Genomic DNA, 22,350 nt, shown 5'->3' with positions numbered 1-22,350 from the left:
AATTTTCTGTATCACCAAAAAAAAAAAAAAAAAAAAACAACAACAACAACAACCCAGAGAAATTATGTTTTTGGTATTTGCTGGAAAAAATGCTCGTCTTTGACCCGAACAGGCGCATTACAGGTATGATGTAATTTAGGTTTCTTTTAAGTAGGACAGAAGACTAATTTAAGCCTACCTTTCAATTAAAAAAAAAAAAAACTTTGCAATGTTGCCCATTGAATCATGACTTCTGACAGATAATAAGAGTCTGGTGAAAATTTCTGCTAAAATCTAGGAAATCAATGGTTGATTTTCAGATAGGCAGTAGATGTTATGTTTTCACACCAAAAGTATTCTTTTAAATTATGTTACCTGGAACACAAATCGTTAGAGAGAGAGAGAGAGAGAGGGGTGTCAATGGGTTTGACTGAAATTTGTCTGATATATGTTTAGGACCTTAGACATCAAAAAATAATTTTGTGGATCTCTTCCATTACGAAAAGTGGGAGAGGGACCCTAGACCGATTTTCCCTTTATTTTTTTATTTTTTTTAGTAAATTGTTCCTCTAATATGCAATTTGTGTTAAAAAAATACCACACGACTTTTGTCAAACTGTACTTGAGAGCACCTACGAATTTCATTTAGAGCATTTGGGGATATATTAAAATTGTTAAAATGTTAAAAAGTCATTATCAAAAAATTAACTATTTTTTTTTTTATTTTTTACACATATTTTTATAAAAAAATGAAAATGTCAACTGAAACAATTAATTTCCAAAATAACCCCTACTTAACAAGTTAAGAACATCTCCACTGACTCTCTAAAAAGTAATGGGATCGGATAACAAACAAACATTCTGTTTTGGTCTCGAATGAACTTGTCAAAACTCCGTTTATTTCGACGTGAAATATTTTACAAAAGTAATATTTTTTTGTAAATTAATTGTACGTAGAATTATTTTATTTTTTTGTTTTTGTTTTTCGGTATTTAATTGACACTTGAAATAAAAATATTTTATTACTTAATAGAGAAATTTTGATTCAATAAAATGTTATTTATGACTTTTTAGTTAGTTAAGATATTTATTTAAAAAAGCTAAATATATCGAAAAGGTAGCGAGTAAGAGTCAACTTTGTAAAAATTGACTTACGAAATTTTTAAAGATAAGTCATTTTTGAAAAAATAATTCAAAAATATTTTCCTTAAAAAATATTTTACTTGTTTTTTGTTCAACCAAACAATGAAAAATAAGTAAAATATTTATGACAAAAATATTTTACGTCAAAACAAACAGAGTGAGAGACCAAGCAATAACATACGTTTCCAAATATTATAAACATTTTATTTTATTTATAATATATATATACATATTTATACACACGCAAGTAAATCCTACTTGCATAAGATACTTCAACACACATTATTGGAGCACTCACTTACTCTCTAAATTAGCAGAAACTTGACACAAAATATTTGAGCTCCACTTTTTATCATATAACACACTTCAACAAATTTTAACCATCCGATTAGAGATGTTCTAACTATAGCGAGACTATTAACACAGATGACGGGTAAAAAAGAAAGGGGGAGACTTGACATTTTTTATTTTATTTACTGTATTATTTTAGTGCTATTATATCTTAACTCACACAACTTGACTTATTAGAAATCACTTAATATCTAACTTTAATATCGTATCCAACTCGCAACTGATTGACAATAACTAAAAGAATTTTTGAAGTATATTAGTCGCGCTTTTATTTATTTATTTTGGTATTCGGCTCACTGGACTGACTAATTTGGAGGACTAATCTTATTGTCCACTAGTGGAGAGGCCAATTAAAGTCAGTGCAAAACTTCATATGTACTAGTCCCAAGAAACTATTTGTACTCGGGAGATTTCAAACCAAGACTTTGGAGGGAATACATCCCGAGCCTCAGACCTTTGAGTGATTTAACTAAACGATATGTGAGAAAGTGCAACCATGAATGTTTGTACTTTTACACTAGTGAGCTACATGACTTTTGACAACTTTTTTTGTGTAAAAAATGAATAGCAAGTTCTAATAAGATACAAAGTAAGAAAAAATATTCATAAATCTATTTAGAAAGTGAGTGTATAAGTAGAGATTAAACTTAATGTGTTGTATGGCAAGGTTGCAGGGATGGTCGGTATTCGGTTAAATCAGGCTACTTTATGGCTTTAGGAGGTTCGGCTCAGGGATTGGAAGGAATCGGAGTGAGTAGTTGGTGCGGGAAGAAGATTTGGAATCTCAATATTCCTCCTAAGCGGGCACTCTTTTTATGGAAAATACTACATAGAATATTGCCTGTTAGGACAGAGTTGATATATGTCGAGGAACAAAGGTGGAACAGTTTTGTCCGAAATGTTTTGACCAAGAAGAAACTATAGAGAGCACCTGTGTTTCCTTTCCTTTTTCACAACATATTTGGCGAGGATCTTGTTTAGGCCTTGATTTTAATATATGGGGCAAAGCATGTGGGCACAAGAATGGATAGAAAACTGGTTTCATAATGCACCAGATGAGGAGGCTATTGTGGCTGCTATTAAGGTATTATGGGGCATTTGGATTCATCGGAATAAGGCAGTCTTTTAAACATCAACTTGTGCACCCAGCTTGGATGATTGACTGGATAAACCATTTCAATTTACCACCAAGCAAACAATTTTTAAGTACGAACAATAATATTCAGACTACTCTTGAATCTTCCTGCATATGTTACTGACAATGCAAATTGGCGACATGATCCTATTGTTAGCAGATTCCTAATTGATGGTGCATGGATGAAGCAATCATGTAAAGCTGGTGCAGCATGGGTATCATTGGACAACATTGGAAATCCTATGGTGAAGGAGCAGTTCACTTTTGTTGCAATGTTAGTGAGTGTGGCGGAGGCACGGGCGTGCTTGGAAGTGTTTAAATGGTGCATCCATCACAACATTTTGTCAGTCACCATTCTCATGGATTGCCAATTGCTGCTAACGATGTTAAAGAAATTAAGGAGGGCGTTGGAATGGGAGCTGCATACTCTTTTGCAAGATATAGTTTATCTGGTAAGCCTGGAAAGGAAGACTTAAAACAGCTGATTTTCTCAATAGAATAGGTGTCTTGAGGGATAATGTTGATTTATCATGTGTGTTTTGCAAATTTGAATTCGAATCCTTGAATCATACTCTGTTGTTCTGCCCATTTGTATGGCAAGTCTGGGTATGCATATTTGATTGATGGGGGCTGCCTTGGGCAACAACAGGATCAGTTGCGTGTTTGCTACAATGGTGGATGAGATGGAATTTCAGAAAGAAGGCATATACAGATTTGGAGAGCTATTCCTTCAGCTGTAATTTGGTCTGTGTGGAAGAGCAGAAATGAGTGCATTTTTTCTGATAAGCAACCAAATTTAGTAGAGTTATGTGACCTAATTAAAGTAAGGTTTTCACTTTGGTTGAAATCAAGTAATCTTGGATGCCTCTATTCTGTCAATGATATTGTGAGGAATATTCAGTTGGTGAGAAGATGCATCTAATAACAAGCGTGGTTGGCTGCTTCTTTGAACTGATGGTTGTGCTGGGCTGAAGTGGTCTGATATGAGTTGCCTGGTTGCTCTGCTATTAACAACTGTAGACTTTGGTTTTGTATTTTTGGTCAACAGGTCTGTTTGTTGGTTTCACACCAACTTTTGATGGTGTCCTAGCATATGATTGGGCGGGTATTTCGGTAACAACTTAGTTGGGATTGTTTTGTTCCACCATGATGCTCTTTGCACCCATCTGCTTTCTTTATTGATGTAATATTTTCGAATGTTTATCAATAAAGTTTTTTCTGCCAATCAGAAAAAAAATATATATATATATATATTTTTGTAATCGTTTTGATTATGTATGTTTATCTAAGGTCGGTTAAATATGCTCATGATGAAGCTAATTAAGTTAGCCATGTATAAAGGCTGACTAAGTTTCCTGTAGGTTTTATGGTTGTGTGACTCTATTAGATATCTATGAATGTTTGATTTTGATCTTTCTCAACAAAAAAATAAAATAAAATAAATATGGTATGAGACATATCAATAATGAATTTGATTCACACAATTTAAATTCTAAATAAATTTTAAAATATTTTTGTCTAGAAAAATGTGTAAAAGTTGTCTCACCTCTAAGTTCCCTGGACATGTTTTTGGGTCCTCACTTGGTGCCTCCTCTGAATTATCATCAAAATCAAAGTTAGGACTTGATTGCGATTGTGATTGTGAATGTGATTTTTCATTTGGTAGCTGCTCTTTGGTGTTTTCTCAATCATCATCATCATACGTATTTGAGCTTTTGCTTGGTTCTTTGCTAATTGACCGTTGGGCATGGTAGTGAGCCGCCTTGTCACCATTTCCCTTTCCATCCTTATTATTAGTAAGAATGCCCTAAACAAGTATAATCAAGTTGGATAATTTTGTCTTCTAAGAACTCACATTCACACACATCCAAAAAACTAAAAGTAATTGAAAAATAAATAAATATTTGGTGGGGGATAATGATAAAATATTACATAATATAAGGATAATACAAACTTTAAAAAAAAATATTATTATCTACTCCCTTGAGATGTGGGTAGTGTTTTAACTTTTAATTGAAAAATGTTAAAACAAATTTAGAGCTATTATTGTAAGAATAAATTAATTATTTAGTCATTATATTGACCCATATGATATGATAATATGAATTAGAGATTTGGCAGGATTATGATTCCATTTTTTTTGCTACAATTAATTGGTAAATAAAGAAGAGTGTTTTCCAAGTATCCTACTTTGATAGAAAAGTGGAACCATTATTGAATAAGGAAACTGGTCATCTCTCTACTTATAAAAAGACATTTAAACTACCCATCAAATGATTTTGAATTCAAAGTATTCTAAAGAGAGTCAAGAGAGAGAAACATTTTTCCACTAATATTGATATTAGGTTTATGTTCAATCAATTATAAATCACTTGAAGGTTTCGCATAACTGATTGTAGCGATCCCAGTTTTGTCACTTCGCTGAGTATGTTTGGTTTTAGAAGTTTGACCTGTCTACAAAAGTACTGGGATAGTGTATTTAACACTCGAGCGGGGCTTTCCACGCTCGAGCGGACCATGTTATATTAGTTCGTGAATGAGATATTTCAAATCACTTTTGTATATATATATCTCTCTCTAAAAACCCTTTCATCTCCATTCTCTCTACATTTCCTTACGCCAAATTGGATCAAAACCTTGATTTCTCAAGATCCATTAGAGTTTTGCCCTAAGTTCTTCATCAAAGTTGGTTAACTTCTCGAGGGCTTCGTTGTATGCGGTGAAGATCGAGTTTCGACACCGTTGGTTTTGGGGGTTTCATCTCATTTCTTCTTCAAAACTTGAGGTAGGGATTTTCTTAGAGTTATATATATATATATATATATATTTGCAAGATCTATATGATTTACGAAATCATCTTTCGATAGCTTTGAAAATTGATTGTTGATTCAAGAAGTTGAGCAATTTTGAAAGTGGGTTTGTCTCTTGTTCTTTTAAAATGATCGTATGAGTTTTGATCTTCGTTGATTGAAGAAAAGATGTTTTTGGAAAGTTTTCTTTCAAAAGATTTGAGTTTATAGTTTTGGTGAGAAAACCTAGAATTTGGGGATTTTTTTTTTTTTAAGGAGACTGAAAATCCATGAATGATATTGCTATATTTATTTTGTGTGTCAAAATAAATGGGTGTTTGAAATTTTTTTTATTTATATTTATATAAATGATGAATTTCAGGGAATATGAGAATTGTTATTCATTTTGAAAATTATTGTTCAAAACGTAGAAATAGTCTTGAAATAACCTATTGTCGAGGATACTTGAGAAGAGGGAATTGTGTTATTCCTTGGATGATGAATTAGAATAAAAGTATTTATATTCATGTTGTGAAATTGGCATATCAATTCATTTGATTACATTAAACTTTGAAAGTTGATTTGAAAACTTGCATTGAGAAAAGAATGTTGAGAAACAAGTTTTCATGGAATGGTTTTGGGGTAAATATGTTGGAAGTCTTGATAAGTGGTGTAGATATTGAATAAGTTGGCCTGAGAGTCCGGGGTGAAAGACCGAAAACTCGCGCGAATAGGTGTCGAGCCTTCCGGTTAATACCGGTAAAAATGACAATTTGGTAGTACTTGTATAGTCTACTTGCAGACACCGACCTAGGGAATACCAGAGTCGTATTTACTGCCCTTGAAATAAATTGTTAAGTTTTGAACAATTGAAATTGCATGATATCATTGAGCATGATGATTTTCAAAAAATAAAAATGTGATTTATCTTCAAAGAGGGCATAGCATGGCATGTGCATTTCATCTCTTGAGACTTGTATAAAATATATATACTTTGTTAAGAATTTCCTATTGGGCTTTATGCTCACCCTATGTGATTTTTGTGCAGGAAAATATGTGGTGATCCCATCCAACTAGAGGTATGGAAGTATGTGTGTTGGGAGTACAATGCTCTCATTTTGCTGTGACTTTGTGTGTAAGCCAAGGGCTGTGTTTGTGTGGGTTTGAATAACCATTTTGTGTAACCAGGCTCAAGCCTTGGAAACTTGTAAACCCTTGGGGGTATTTATTTGTTTATTTACCTGTTGTTGGTTTAATGTATTGTTGCATGAAGAACTATTGTATCATGTAATGCAAGTTTGGAGATTTATATTCGGTTTTCCTTGAAAGAGCCATGATTGTTGTCTTATCATTTAGGCTAGAAATTTAGGGCGTTACAACTTGGTATCAGAGCTACCGGGTTTGAATACTTGGAGCTCGTGGGAAGTGGTTGTTTAACCACAATGGGTTCATTTAGCATGCTTAGGAAGTGTTATGCATTTTGTGATTATGTGATAACATGCTTATGTGACTAAATGGGTATGGGATTGGACTTTTGAGATGTTGTTTGCGCCTGTTAAATTCCTTGAGATCTTATTAGAAGGATACTTGATCAATGCTCATTCTACTAAGAATTCTTGGTTTTTCGTGAGACGAATCTCATCATAAGAGTATAATCCGTATGTGTTTACATGACTAAGTGCTTATGTGGAGTGAAATTGAATTGTGTATATGGTAGAGAAATATATGGAATTATTGTAGTCGAACGTATGAGTCAAGTTACGAGCACATATGAGTTAATGTGCTAAATTATTTCTCTTGTGTCCTTTATTAGGATGTCAGGAAGGGGTCAAGTCCGTGGTGGTAGAGGCAAGAGGCGTGGTAGGGCTCGCCGAGGTGTGCATGAGGTACCGGTCCATAGGGTTTCAGTGCAAGAAGAAGGGTTCGACCAAGCTAATATGGCTGAGCAAGCAGGCTAAGCTAATGTGGCCGAATAGGTGGGACAAGCGGGTCAAACCGCAATGGGGGCCCTAGCTCGAGAAATGATAGGGGCTTTAAGAGAGTCTATAAACTTGTTGAGGGTGGAGAATCAAGCCCAAGAGAACACCGCAGAGTCAAGGGCGAGTTTCCTTACTAGAGAGTTCTTGCAGGCCAAACTGGATGAGTTCCATGGTGGTCCCGAGCCTAAGAAAATGGATGAGTGGCTCGAACAAACTGTGAAGACATTTGAGATGCTTCACATCGAAGATAGTAAACTAAGAGTGACTCTAGCGAGTTACTACCTTAAGGGAAACGCGGGTCAATGGTGGAAATATGCCAAGGGTAGAGTGGAGCCGACATGGGAAGCCTTTGCGGTTGCTTTCCAAGATAAGTACATACCTCCCACTGCTAGGGAGAGATTGAGACAAGAGTTTAAAGACCTCAAACAACTCGACATGCCCGTGGCCGAGTTTGAGGCGGTCTTCTCTAGTTTTTCCAGATTTGCACTAGAGTTGGTGGCAACGGAAAAGTGCCGTTGAATTAAATTTGAAAAGAAATTGAAAACAAAAATTATGTTCAAGCTTGTCGGAAATATGATTCGGGAATATGACCGTCTTGTGGAGACGGCGACATATGTAGAAATTTCCATACAAGCTGAGGAGGAGAGGCTTCGGAGTTCGAGGTCTAAGGGCCAAGAGTCTCAAGGAGCCTATAGGCAGAACAAGAAGAGCAGGAACACCTATCCATCCCAATCCCAACCACAACAGTCTAGATCCACTTTTCCTTTGCCTAGTGCGGGTCTGGGAAAAAGTGCACGGAGTAGCTTCTCGTGTTTCAAGTGTGGCCAACCGGGTCACAAAGCCTTCTCATGCCTACAGAAGGGAGGAGGGCAGTTAATGTTACCACCACCTAACTGATCTCAAAGTCAGTCTCAGTCTCAGAATAAAAGTCAAGGGTTTAATTGTTATCAGTGTGGTCAGCTGGGGCCTATGAAGAGAACTTGCCCATAGTTGGGAGGCACATCTGGCGCATCAGGGTCGAGGCAGACTCAAAGCCATCACCAGGCTCAATCAGTCTAAGCTTTGCGGGTTAATCAAAGAACCGCTTCAGCTCAGTCAGTACAACAGGCCTATGCTCCGAGAGGGGAGCAAGTCAATCAGGGGCCATAAGGGCGCGTGTATGATGTTACTGTGCCAGAGCAGTTGCCAGAATCCTTAGTTGTGAGAGATATTTTTGTTATGTGTAATTCTTTGGCTAATATATTGATAGACACGGGTGCATCTCATTCATTTATATCTACTGCATTTGCTTCTGCATTGGGGTTAGAGGTAGCGTGGTGTAGACACCCCCTTGGGTTTCATGCTACAGTTAGGACTTAATGTTACAATTCTTAATCTGATCTCATAATGTGCGATGTGAGATTGATAAATCACCAAAGAGTCCAAATCCGGCAAATCATTTTGGAAAACTGATTTTTGTAAAGAAGTGCCAAACATGGACTGCTTTGCCAGATACAGAGTCGCCACCTAAATATTTTATTTTGGGGGAATTTAGGAAACCCTGACTCATGCCTAAGGCCATGTGTCTGTCATCACCAAAGTTGCCTCGGCTCGGGAACTTGGGTACGATTGGGGAAGGTCATTTAATGAGCACCCCCGCTCGCCCGATCAAAGATCGGCCTGTACTAAGCATGATATCTTGTTTTTGAAAACACATGTGTTCTTATCCTGGTTAATTAGCTAATCTTATTATGTGATGCGCACAACAAACAAGTATAGATTAGATCGCCTAATTTGGAACAAAGCATCGCATATCCGTTTGTTTGGAAAATGGTTTGAAGTTTGCTACTCGCAAGTAGGCTAAAATGCGGATTTCAATGAATTGTTCCAATTCAAGTAATCCAACCTTCACCCACAGGCATTCAAGCAGTTAATCACATAAGCAATTAGCCTCATGGGAAGCATGTTTTCATGGCAATATTAACACACATACAGTATGCTAAGGCATAAACACTCACAGTGTACTCCGAGCCAAAATAGAGAACTAGTTAGAAATCATGCATGATCCTAGTTCATGTTAAGATGGCTAATGCAACACATGGGAAGATGTAACTAAAATAGGCTCGGCTATTCTAGAATGTTATGTGAAATGCAACTTGATAACATGTTGTTGAACACGTATTCAAGTAATGTATTGGAAGTATAATGCAGTTAGCATGATGCGCCGAGCCCGGTGCATGCAATACAGATGAATGATGCACGCATGCATAGCATAAGGTATGCTAAATGATATATGCCCTAAAACTAACCATCATAAGCGGTTAAGTAAAAAGGAGAAAGAAATGGGGGTTGGAAGACATGCATCACACACACACATGCTTATTACAAAATTGTGCCCTCTCGACAGAGGGACCAAAAGAATAATACAAATCACCTGATTAACTAACTAACAAGCTAATTGATTATTACATAACCGAATGAATAACTAGCTACAACTAATTATTACAAAACTTAAATAATTAACAAATTAATTAAGCTACCAAAAACAGTAAAACAGCCTCGAGAAGATGGACGAATTCATGCTCGGTCGGCTTCGCTTGGAAATCTATCGCCATGCCTCATGTTGCCTCTGTTTGTACTGCTCTGTACCTCTGGAAACTGTGCCAACTTCTATGACACTTCTGAACCACCTTGTGGACATTCTGGGAGGCCATCGGCCAGAAGATAGGAACATCGGCCAAGGCAAACTGGTCATCGACCGAAAATGAGGCTCTCGGCCAAATATTGTTAGCCGACCGGCACTGAAGACAGCCGATCGGCCATCCCTTCCTATAAAATGCTCCTTTTACTGCAATAGAGGACAGACAGAGCATGGCAATACATTTGCAAGACAATGTTTGCAACCACACCCCTTATCATGTTTAAGACTTAAAGGAGTGTAGTTCTCGACCCTCGGGCCATCAATCACGTATTCCAATGCATGATGGCCAAAGAAGCCAAGTTTGCAATTCAATATCAAATGAAATGCACAAAACATATAAGGGGGCCCCAACCTCTATTATGCTTCATCAAGAGGCAAGGGAATGCACACATAATGCAATGTAACCTAAGCATGCAAACAACTCAAGCATGATACAAATCTAATGCAACATGAGCATGCAAGCATACAATATGCAATAGGCATATAGCCTAAGTATGCAAACATGCATAGCATGCAACAACATGCAAAATGAAACAAACATGCAACAACATGGTAAGATGGACTTAGACCAAAATGGGCTACTCTCAAACATGCCCAAATCAGTGGCCAAAGTGCTATGGAAATGAAGACAAAGGTACATACAAACATGCATGCCAATTGGCCTATCACCTAGGCATAGGAGGGAAACTTTCAAGAACACTTAAAAGGGGACAAATATGGATATGTGACAAACATGATAAGCTCTGAAATCATGCATGGAAAGGTGCCAAACCAACCAAAGTACACAAGCAAAGCATGCAAGAAAGCTCAAGGCTTAAGGCTAGCCAAGGGGTTCAAACCAAGGCCATGCAAGACAAGCCCCAAAGGGCCAAGGGAACCTAAAATAGTCCCAAGGCAGGTCCAAACAAGACCAAAAACATGCTCGAAACTAGCCAACACAAGCTAGAACACAATGCCAAAAGCATGAGACATGCAAGGCTACAAAAGGGGTGTTACACCACACCTATCAAAACCAAACATGGCATGAATTAACCAATGAAAAACAGAGTTATGGCATGGTAAAACAAGACCAAAAACCCACTTAGATGGCATCCAAATGATCTAAGCATGGAAGCATACACAATGATCCATTCAAGAGGCATAAAACATCAACTCTTTAAAACATTAAAGGAGTGATAAATGCAAGTGTTCAAGCATGAAACATGGACTGAAATAGTATAACAAATGAGGCCAAATCATTGAAATGGTCCAAGTAAAGCATGCTAGTGACTTGGACACTTAAAGCTAACAAGCTAGAATGCCTTATGACTATACAAAGCATGGCATATATGGTCAAAACAACTCAAATCAGAGCTTAAGCATGTTACAACAAGGCTAAAAGCTTCATAGAGTTGAGCCAAAAGTATGCTAGAATGACATGTTACAACATGATGCATATTAAGGCAAATGAGGGGATTGCAAGACAAGTATATGGAGCATGTAAGAGGCCATTAAACAAACTTGAAACAGAGATATATCATGGCAAAATAAGACCAAATACTTTCTGAAATGGAGCTAAAACAAGCTAAGCAAACATGCTATCAATATAAGCCATTTATACTAGCACACAAGACAACAAGGAGAGGGGATGACCCTCTCCTATTTAGGACTCCAAAACCGCATTTCCACCACTGAAAATCCTCTGGATTTCAGTGGTAGAAAGGTCATGCAAAGCTAAGAACAAGGGCCAAAAGGGATGGCCTAAAACAAGGCCAAACAAGGCCTTGGAGGGAGGAGATGACCCCCAACCAAAAAGTAACCTTAAACAAAGGTGTAAAGAAAGTAAAAATAGAAATTTTATCAGTTAAGAGCTAAGCTTAAAACAATAAGAAAGAAGGCCTAAAAGCTTAAGCAAGAATGGGGTATTAAAAGCAAGTTTGCTCACCCTTGTAAAACCTCTTCAAGAACAAAGCTCCAGCAACTTTTCTGAGTTCAAACCACTCCAAGAATCCTAACACCAACTCCCTAGCACCTCAGCAACCAAGGATGGTGTTCTACTAGGTGCTCTAGTGTAAAAGTATGAACAAAATACACTTTAAGGCACAAACACACACACAAATGTATAGAGAGAGGGAAATATAGAGATGGATAGATACACCTTATCTAATCCCAAATTTTAGAACCTCTGAGAAGGGAGGAGGAGCTCCCTTCTTATAAAATTCCAAATTCTAAAGCTTCCTAAGCAAGCTAATCAAGGGACAAATCCCTCCATATGGAGGGGCGGATTGTGCATGCCAGCTGTGCCAGCTGGCATAAAATATTTGCATAAAGCAGATGAACAGGGCTCGGCCAGAAAATATGGCCGATCGACCAATATAAGTGCCGATCAGCCAACACTTTTGGCTGATGGCAAGAAAACAAGGCCGATGGCTTCAAGCCTTGGCCGATGGGTTGAGGGGATGGCCAACAAGCCACCCTCTTCCCTCAGAAGCAAAAACACAAGTGTTTTGTCCACAACCAAGCACAAAACAGACAAGTTGAGAGATCTTGAGGCAAGGCGTGCAACTGAGACCTCCGAGAACTTAAAATGAACACGAGCATGGATGATCATCGAGTGTTCAAACGATGACGTTCAAGTCTTGAGGACAGTCAAAAATGGGGTGTCTACAGTTGCCTCTCTTTGACAGAACTCAAAAGTCATAAAATGATAGGAGTGAATGTCAAAGCCCAGAGACGACCCATTTTTGACGAGGCCGAAGACTTAGACAAGCATACAAGATAACAAAGATATGTGCCTGAAGGCAGAGGCAAGATGCAAGTGACGTGCACGATGCCGAGCATAACTTATGATCATTCAAAGAGGACTGTAATGAAGCAATTATACACAATAAATGCAACATTTTAAGAGAATGCTTATGCAAGCAAGTAAACACAAACCAAACTACATCTTATGCAGAAAGGATGTAAAAAGATTATGCAATCTTAGCAAACATGTGTGATAGATGCACAAAAGATGAACGAAGTATGCAATAAATACGCAAAGTGAGTAAGCATGTGCGATACATACACAAAAGTGAAGAGAGTGTGATGGATACACTATACGAATAAAGTGTGATAGATACACTAAGTGAAGCAAAGTGTGATAGATACACAAGGCGAAAAGAGTGTGATGGATACACTAAGCAAATATGTGATAGATACACTAAGCGAACGTGTATGATTAGATACACAAAGTGAGCATAGTGTGATAGATACACAAAGTGAAGTGAGTGTGATGGATACACTAGGTGAGCGTGTGATAGATACACAAAGTGAGCGTGTGATGGATACACTATATGAAGCGAGGTGTGATGGATACACTAGGTGAGCGTGTGATAGATACACAAAATGAGCGTAGTGTGATAGATACACAATATGAGCGTGTGATAGATACACAAGGTGTGCATAGTGTGATAGATATACAAAGTGAATGTGGTGTGATAGATACACAAGGTGAACACAAAGTGTGATAGATGAACTAAGTGAACGAAGTATGATAGATATACTAAAGGTGAACACAAAGTGTGATAGATGCACTAAGTGAACAAAGTATAATAGATATACTAAAGGTGAACACAAAGTGTGATAGGTGCACTAAGTGAACAAAGTATGATAGATACACTAAAGGTGAACACAAAATGTGATAGATGCACTAAGTGAACAAAGTATGATTGATAACTAAAGTGAATGAAGTGTGATTGATACACTAAGTGAGTGAAGTGTGATTGATACACTAAGTGAATGAAGTGTGATTGATACACTAAGTGAGCGAAGTGTGATTGATACACTAAGTGAGTAAAGTGTGATTGATACACTAAGTGAATGAAGTGTGATTGATACACTAAGTGAGTGAAGTGTGATTGATACACTAAGTGAATGAAGTGTGATTGATACACTAAAGTAAATGAAGTGTGATTGATACACTAAGTGAGTAAAGTGTGATTGATACACTAAAGTGAATAAAGTATGATTGATACACTAAGTGAAGGAAGTGTGATTGATACACTAAGTGAGTAAAGTGTGATTAATACACTAAAGTGAATGAAGTGTGATTGATACACTAAGTGAATGAAGTGTGATTGATACACTAAGTGAGTGAAGTGTGATTGATACACTAAGTGAATGATCTCAAACGAAACTTCTTTGAATGAACCGTACGTACAATATCGTGCATGAATGAGAAGGAAACTTGATAGGTACAATGCAATACAATGCATGATGTTTAAGGAATGCAATAAACAAACAAAGTGGCGTTTTAGAAAGCACCTCATAGGGTGAGTGGTGGTGAACTGCTCTACTCTGATGGGGATCTCCCCTTGTGTTCTTCAAACTCTTACCTTCAACACACAGTATAAAGGTTCTAAAATGCTGACAAGGATTCTTCACGTAGAACACTTCAGATGCCACTTTTCTTCCTGACCATATTCGCAACTTTCCTCATTCTCCGACGGGGTGACAGACTAGGTTGGTTCAGTATCCAGAATTGAGGCGCACACACGCTATCTCAACCTATGGGGCTTCCATACAGATTTTAAGCCGGGGATGCACCCCTGGGTATTTAAACCAGGCTTTAGTCTCAGAAATCCCGAACCTTTGCGTTCTAGGCAACAACCATTCGAACTCTAGTTTCCACCGTCGTAGTTAGTCTCCTAGGAACTCATTGCAAACACGGCCAAGATGCCCCTGGCAGGGACTGGTACTCGGGAGAGCACTTCTAATCGTCATTCTGGCTTGAAGCAGACTTGATCTTGAGCTTGAGGTAGAGACACACTCATACTTCAGAGCATTGGCAAGACCTGAAGAGGTACACACGGAATGCAATCTCTGAACTTACTGAAGTTAAAACAAACTCAGATGCCCAACATTTTCCCTCTTTTCTTTTGCTTTGTAGTCTGGAACTCATATAGCTTCAGATAGGTCTTTGTTCTACTGTTCTGACATGACCTGGGTTGAACCTTGCAGTTTTATGAAAGAACAAATTCTGTTTTGCACATATGTGGAGATTAGCACAGCACTCCGAGCACAAAATGATTTTATTTTGAAATTAAAATGAGAAAAGGGTTCTCAACCAGGTATTGAGCCTACAACTGACCACAGCCAAAACGACTCAACAATGGAAAACAAAAGGTAAACAACCTAAACACATCGAGAAACACTCGAAACGACTCAAAACAAAACACAACACAACACTCGGATGTGTTCCAAAGGCGAGAGACCTCTCGGTTGACGAGGAACCCAGTTTCTTCGGGTATTGTTTCCCACCCTTTTCTCATTTGTGATTCTCACATCACTCGGCCCTCAGGCTCTGTTTTTCTGAAAAAACCCTTTCCTCCCTTTTTCTCTCAACGCACATCTCTCTATTCTTTAATCACTCATTTTTTTATCCCTCTCCTAGGTGGTTCATGGATAAACAAGAAGTTGTGGGTTCATGCCAGATATTATCAGCTCGTGGCTACTTCCTCTGGTAACGTCTAGTCGATGCCCCGGAAGAGGGAGTGGAGTATCTTGATCCGTTCCAATTTGTGCTTCGTACTTGGCTTGATACCTCGTTGCTTGGAGGTTGAGAGAGCTTTCAGCCCTTTGTTGTTAGCATCAGTTGTGCACCTTGTAGCGAGTAAGGTGCCCTTCTTGGCAAGTATGTTAACAATGGGGGAAAAGATAGAACACCTGACTCAACTGTGCCCCTTAGTTCATCATTTTAACCATTTTTTTTGTTTTTGGTTTTCTATTAAAACAATTTTAATCAAGATGAGAGTTAGATTAACATGCTTGTTCAACTTTTGATTCAAAATCATGCAAGTTAGATTGTGAGCACTGAACATTTTCCTTTTTTGGGTCCAAGAAATGGTCGAGTTTTGGAAAAACCGAATAATTTTCGAGAAAATTAGTCAACCTCAGTAAAAATTCTTAAAAACTATTTTTGCAAATGGCCACTGCTCAACGAGCACGGAACCTACTCTTGAGATGCACAACCTGGAATCAGAAGCAATGGAAAATTGCCCCTTGTTTGAATAATACCGCAGCACACTGTATGGCAACGGAAAGTTGCCCCTTGTTTGAATAGTACCGCAGCACACTGTAACCAGTTCTCAAAGTGGTGACCAGAACCGAACTCTTGGATATAGAGAAGACAAAGATGGTCAGAACTATTACATGGACACCATCGATTTGGAAGTGTTTACGGCTGGACTTCAGAATGAAGTTTGCCTACGTATCCCAAACATGAGAATCAAGCCTTCTGGATTTTCAACCTTGCGAGCTTTGTTTTTCAATTATTTTCATTTCTTTTTTTTTTATTTCTTTGCATTTTTTTTTTTGTTCTTTGCATTTTTCTTTTTCTTACTCTAACTTTTGCCTAGGTCGCCCTTCCAAATTTTCGGCCCAGCGAGCCTCTCAAGGGTAAAAGTGTAGCTTTGTCCATGTTGAATGGTTTTCGGATCTCGACACCATCTAAATCCAGAAGAATGGCTACTGTTCACTGATGATGTAGAAGTCCATCCAATGACGGCTAAATTTGGCCCTAGTGTTGTGGATAGGAACTTGGTTGTCCTTCAGCAATACTGTCTTCTTTCTTTCCTTCTGGGATTTGACATTCTTGCCGATCTTCATTGGCTTGAGAAATGTCCCAATTTTGACTCTTCGAGCGCATCTGACATTTTTTGCTCCTAGTTCGAGGGGTGCTTCTGATCTAGCTTCACAAGCTTCCTTTTGACGATGTCTGACCTTCTTGATCTGACTTTCTTGCCCCTAGTTCGTGGGCTGCTTCAAATCTGGCCACATAGGCCTCACATCATGATTGACCTTTGAACATTCTTAATTAAGGTTCAAGATTTGAAAGCAAAGGGGGTCGAGTCTCGAGGCTGAGAGCGATCCTAAGCTGCGCAATCTCAAGAGCGATTCCACACAGGTCTTCGCAAGACCAAACAAAATATTTTTTTGAAATCTTTTAAGAAAGCGACAAATCGCTCGTGCTGAAGACAGTGTAGAATCAATCTGGATCAAGCCATGATCCTTCTCTGTACTCACATTAACAAACATGATTTCATTCATTAAGGGCTTAGCACGCTTCTCTTTCTCTCAGTTGATCAAATTTTTGCAAAACCCGAGGAATTCCTTCATCTTTGTTTTCATCACCATGTTCAAAAGGTTTTGAAAAACTTAGGTCAATGCAATAATTTCAAGGCACAGAAGAGCTAGTGGAATGCACTGCTGTTTCATTCTAAACTTGCTGGCACAACAGGGCTCGGCCAGAAAACCATTGCTGTTTCATTTAAGATCTTCTGGTGTAACTGGCTCCACAACAGAAACAGACTCAAAAGAAAGTGAAAAGACAAACACAAAACAAGCAAGTGATGTCCGAGGTAACACCCCCGAAATCACCCAGCTCTAACAAAACAGGACTGACTCGATACAACAAGACAGACCCGACTGACTCAATACAAAAAGACTGACTCTATACAACATAACAAAACTGACCCAATACCCAAGTCAAAAAGTACAAAAACTAGTATTCGCAAATGCTCAAAATAGTGCGTGCCAAACGCTACATATGAAGTAAACTGAGTGCCACCCGCAGGTGGTTCATCCATTGATCACATCACATTATTCCCCAAGTTCACTGATCCAGTGACGATAGACTTTACTGAGCTGGTGCAGCGATGACCTTGTTGTCAAATAGATCTTGTACATCATGACGAAGATGAAAGCAACTGTCAGTGTCATGACCGATTTGTTGATGGTAGGCACAGTACTTAGTCTGGTCATGCTTTGAAGGGATAGGATCGGGTAGAGGCCGTTGTTCCAATGGTTTCAGATGTCCTTTCCGGAGTAAGACCCCTAGAGCTTTTGACAAAGGCATATAAAGTGGGGTAAAAACCCTCTTGAGTCGAGGTGGATATTTGGTTTTTTGTGAGCTACTTCCGAACGCACCGGTGAATGGGGTAGCTGTTTTTAATGTGGTAGTGGTGACCATGCCCACTTTAGAAGATCTTGCAGCTGCATCACCCCTGGTGGTCGCATTCGAACTGCGGGAAAATGCTATCCTGGGCTGCTTCTTCTCCTGGTCAATGAGGCCCTGTTTCATGGCGTCCTCTATTTGCACCCCAATCTCATGTAGATCTGCAAAGGTGGGGAGGGGGAGAATGATCATCTTTTGCATGAGCCTGGGCTGGAGGTTGCGCACAACCATCCGTATCTGGTTTTTGTCCACAGGCCTAATGGTCATCATCGAGGCTTTGGCCCTCCAACGGGTTACGAAGTCGGAGAAGCTCTCCTTCGGTTCTTGCCTGGTTGTCTCGAGATCACGAGTCGTGACCTCGATCTGCGTGTTATAGGAGTATTGAGCTATGAAGGCCTTAGCCATCTCTTCCCAGTTCTGTTTCATAGAGTTCTCCAATTTTGCATACCAGATTACGGCTATCCCAGACATGGTTCGACTGAATAGTGACAGCTTCTGGGCTGTGGTCAAGCCCATTGGCCTCAGGATATTAGAAAACAGGTGGAGGTGCACCATTGGGTCTCCAGAACCATCGAAGCGGTCGATACATGGCATCTTGAACCGGTCTGGCAGAGTCACGGTCGAATCGATATAACCATCCTCTATGTCCGGAATGGATTTCACGCCTTGAGCCTTCTTGAATAGCTTTTCAAGCTTGCTCACTTTTAATGCAGTTGGATCCACTTCGAAATCGAAAGGGGCCTCAATTGGGTAGGCCTGTGCTTTGGAAGTCTGAGGTGGAGTGGGGTCCACTGGGACATCTGTATTCTCCCGGGCATTAGCAGTAGGGGCAGGAACTCTTGGTGCAGGAGTTTCTACTGGAGGTGGGTGGGATGCAGAAGCTATTCCTTGTTGTGTTTGTAGCTGCTGCTATTGAAGCCTGGAGATATGTTCAGCCTGCTGGGCCACGACCTCGGTCTGGCGTGCAGCATCCCGCTGCATGTCCTGCATGGTCTCTTGGAGTTGACGTATCATGTCCTCCATATTAGCTGAAAACTACTGATCTAACTGAACAAGTGTGTATTCCCTTTCTGAGGTGGAAGCAGATATCTTAACCCAACTGCGCACAGGCGAGGTGGATAATGACCGCTGAACTGGGGACTGTTGAACGGGTGATCCGTGCCTAATTGGTCTTTTCTTTCCTTAACACTAGTTACCCTTGAATTGAATCTCTGACCTGACAAAGTCTATCAGTACAAATCCGATGTACCCGGGGGATATCAGAGCCTTCTAAAGCTACGGTTCCCAAGACTACCTAGCAAAAGAGAAAACAGGCAGCATTTCAGCCTAATTTCACTGGAACAGATACGAGCATAGCTGAATGGCTGCACTCTATATTGAATTCTGCCCCCAAATTCTGTCTGTAAACTGAAACCCTCAGGTAAAACTGATTCCCAAATACCGATGCCCTTAGGCTTGATACCCAGACTTGTAAACTGATACATGCATTCCTGTAGAGGCACACTCTAAAAGCACACAACAAGCAAATGAGAGCCAAAACACCCCAATGTTGGGGTAAGGTTTCCCTGTCCTATTTTGTCAGGAGCTAGGGTTTCACTACACACACAGCGGTTTCAAACAACCTACAATCGGGTAAGTAACCTGTCCTAATTTGGAATAGTCACTATGGATTCCGATATGCACTAGGTCGAATGGTCAAAAGGGGTGCCTCGGTAAAAATCGAGGTTTGTGTTCCCATCGTGGCAGAGCCCGCAACCGGTCAACCTTATGGCACGCTTCACAAAGCGAGCCTCCGGCAAACTATTTAGGAATAGCATACGGCAAACATGGTGTCCTAGGTACACCAATGCAAATGCAATACAAAGAGACACATAAGTGTAGTCCAAACAAGACATCATGAGTTTGAGTCAAGCTCTCTAATTTCCTAGCAGAGTCGCCAGAAACTGTAGACGCGCCCTTGGGCTTCATGCTACAGTTCGGACTCAATGTCACGGTTCTTAATCTAATCTCACAATGTGCGATGTGAGATTGATAAATCACCAAAGAGTCCAAATCCGGCAAATCATTTTAGAAAACTAATTTTTCTAAAGAAGTGCCAAACATGGACTGCTTTGCCAGATACAGAGTCGCCACCAAAATATTTTATTTTGGGAGAATTTAGGAAACCCTGACTTGTGCCTAAGGCCATGTGTCCGTCATCACCAAAGTTGCCTCGGCTCTGGAACTCGGGTACGATTGGGGAAGGTCATTTAATGAGCACCCCCGCTCGCCCGATCAAAGATCGACCTGTACTAAGCATGATATCTTGTTTTTGAAAACACATGTGTTCTTATCCCGGTTAATTAGCTAATCTTACTATGTGATGCGCACATCAAACAAGTATAGACTAGATCGTCTTATTTGGAACAAAGCATCGCATATCCGTTTGTTTGGAAAATGGTTTGAAGTTTGCTACTCGCAAGTAGGCTAAAATGCATATTTCAATGAATTGTTCCAATTCAAGTAATGCAACCTTCACCCACAGGCATTTAGGTAGTTAATCACATAAGCAATTAGCCTCATGGCAAGCATGCTTTCATGGCAACATTAACACACATGCAGTATTCTAAGGCGTAAACACTCACAGTGTACTCCGAGCCAAAACAGAGAACTAGTTAGAAATCATGCATGATCCTAGTTCATGTTAAGATGGCTAATGCAACACATGCGAAGATGCAACTAAAATAGGCTCGGCTATTCTAGAATGTCATGTGAAATGCAACTTGATAACATGCTGTTGAACACGTATTCAAGTAATGTATTGGAAGTACAATGCAGTTAGCATGATGCGCCGAGCCCGGTGCATGCAATACAGATGAATGATGCACGCATGCATTGCATAAGGTATGCTAAATGATATATGCCCTAAAACTAACCATCATAAACGGTTAAGTAAAAAGGAGAAAGAAATGGGGATTGGAAGACATGCATCACACACACACATGCTTATTACAAAATTGTGCCCTCTCGACGGAGGGACCAAAAGAATAATACAAATCATCTGATTAACTAACTAATAAGCTAATTGATTATTACATAACCGAATGAATAACTAGCTACAACTAATTATTACAAAACTTAAATAATTAACAAATTAATTAAGCTACCAAAAACAGTAAAACAGCCTCGAGAAGAGGGACGAATGCATGCTCGGTCGACTTCGCTTGAAAATCTATCGCCATGCCTCATGTTGCCTCTGTTTATACTGCTCTATACCTTTGGAAACTATGCCAACTTCTATGACACTTCTGAACCACCTTGTGGACATTCTGGGAGGCCATCGGCCAGAAGATAGGTCCATCGGCCAAGGCAAACTGGTCATCGACCAAAAATGAGGCTCCCAGCCAAATATTATTAGCCGACCGGCACTTAAGACAGCCGATCGGCCATCCCTTCCTATAAAATGCTCCTTTTACTGCAATAGAGGACAGACAGAGCATGGCAATACATTTGCAAGACAATGTTCGCAACCACACCCCTTTTCATGTTTAAGACTCAAAGGAGTGTAGTTCTCGACCCTCGGGCCATCAATCACGCATTCCAATGCATGATGGCCAAATAAGCCAAGTTTGCAATTTAATATAAAAAAAAATGCACAAAACACATAAGGGGGCCCCAACCTCTATTATGCTTCATCAAGAGGTAAAGGAATGAAAACATAATGCAATGTAACCTAAGCATGCAAGCAAGCATGCAAACAACTCAAGCATGATACAAATCTAATGCAACAAGAGCATGAAAGCATACAATATGCAATAGGCGTACAACCTAAATATGCAAACATGCAAAATGAAACAAGCATGCAACAACATGGTAAGATGGGCTTAAACCAAAATGGGCTACTCTCAAACATGCCCAAATCAGTGGCCAAAGTGCTATGGAAATGAAGACAAAGGTGCATACAAACATGCAAGCCAATTGGCCTATCACCTAGGCATAGGAGGGCAACTTTCAAGAACACTTAAAAGGGGACAAATATGGACATGTGGCAAACATGGTAAGTTGTGAAATCATACGTGGAAAGGTGCCAAACCAACCAAAGTACACAAGTAAAGCATGCAAGAAAGCTCAAGGCTTAAGGCTAGCCAAGGGGTTCAAACCAAGGCCATGCAAGACAAGCCCCAAAGGGCCAAGGGAACCTAAAACAGATGAACAGGGCTCGGCCAGAAAATATGGCCGATCGACCAACATAAGTGCCGACCGACCAAAAACAGTGCCGATCGGCCAACACTTTTGGCTGATTGCAAGAAAACAAGGCCGATGGCTTGAAGCCTTGGCCG

The sequence above is a fragment of the Camellia sinensis genome, chromosome 14, assembly GCF_055761805.1.
Source record: "Camellia sinensis isolate YWXY chromosome 14, ASM5576180v1, whole genome shotgun sequence".
NCBI lineage: Eukaryota > Viridiplantae > Streptophyta > Magnoliopsida > Ericales > Theaceae > Camellia > Camellia sinensis.
The sequence above is the reverse complement of the archived record's forward strand: the minus strand, read 5'-3'. Positions refer to the sequence as shown.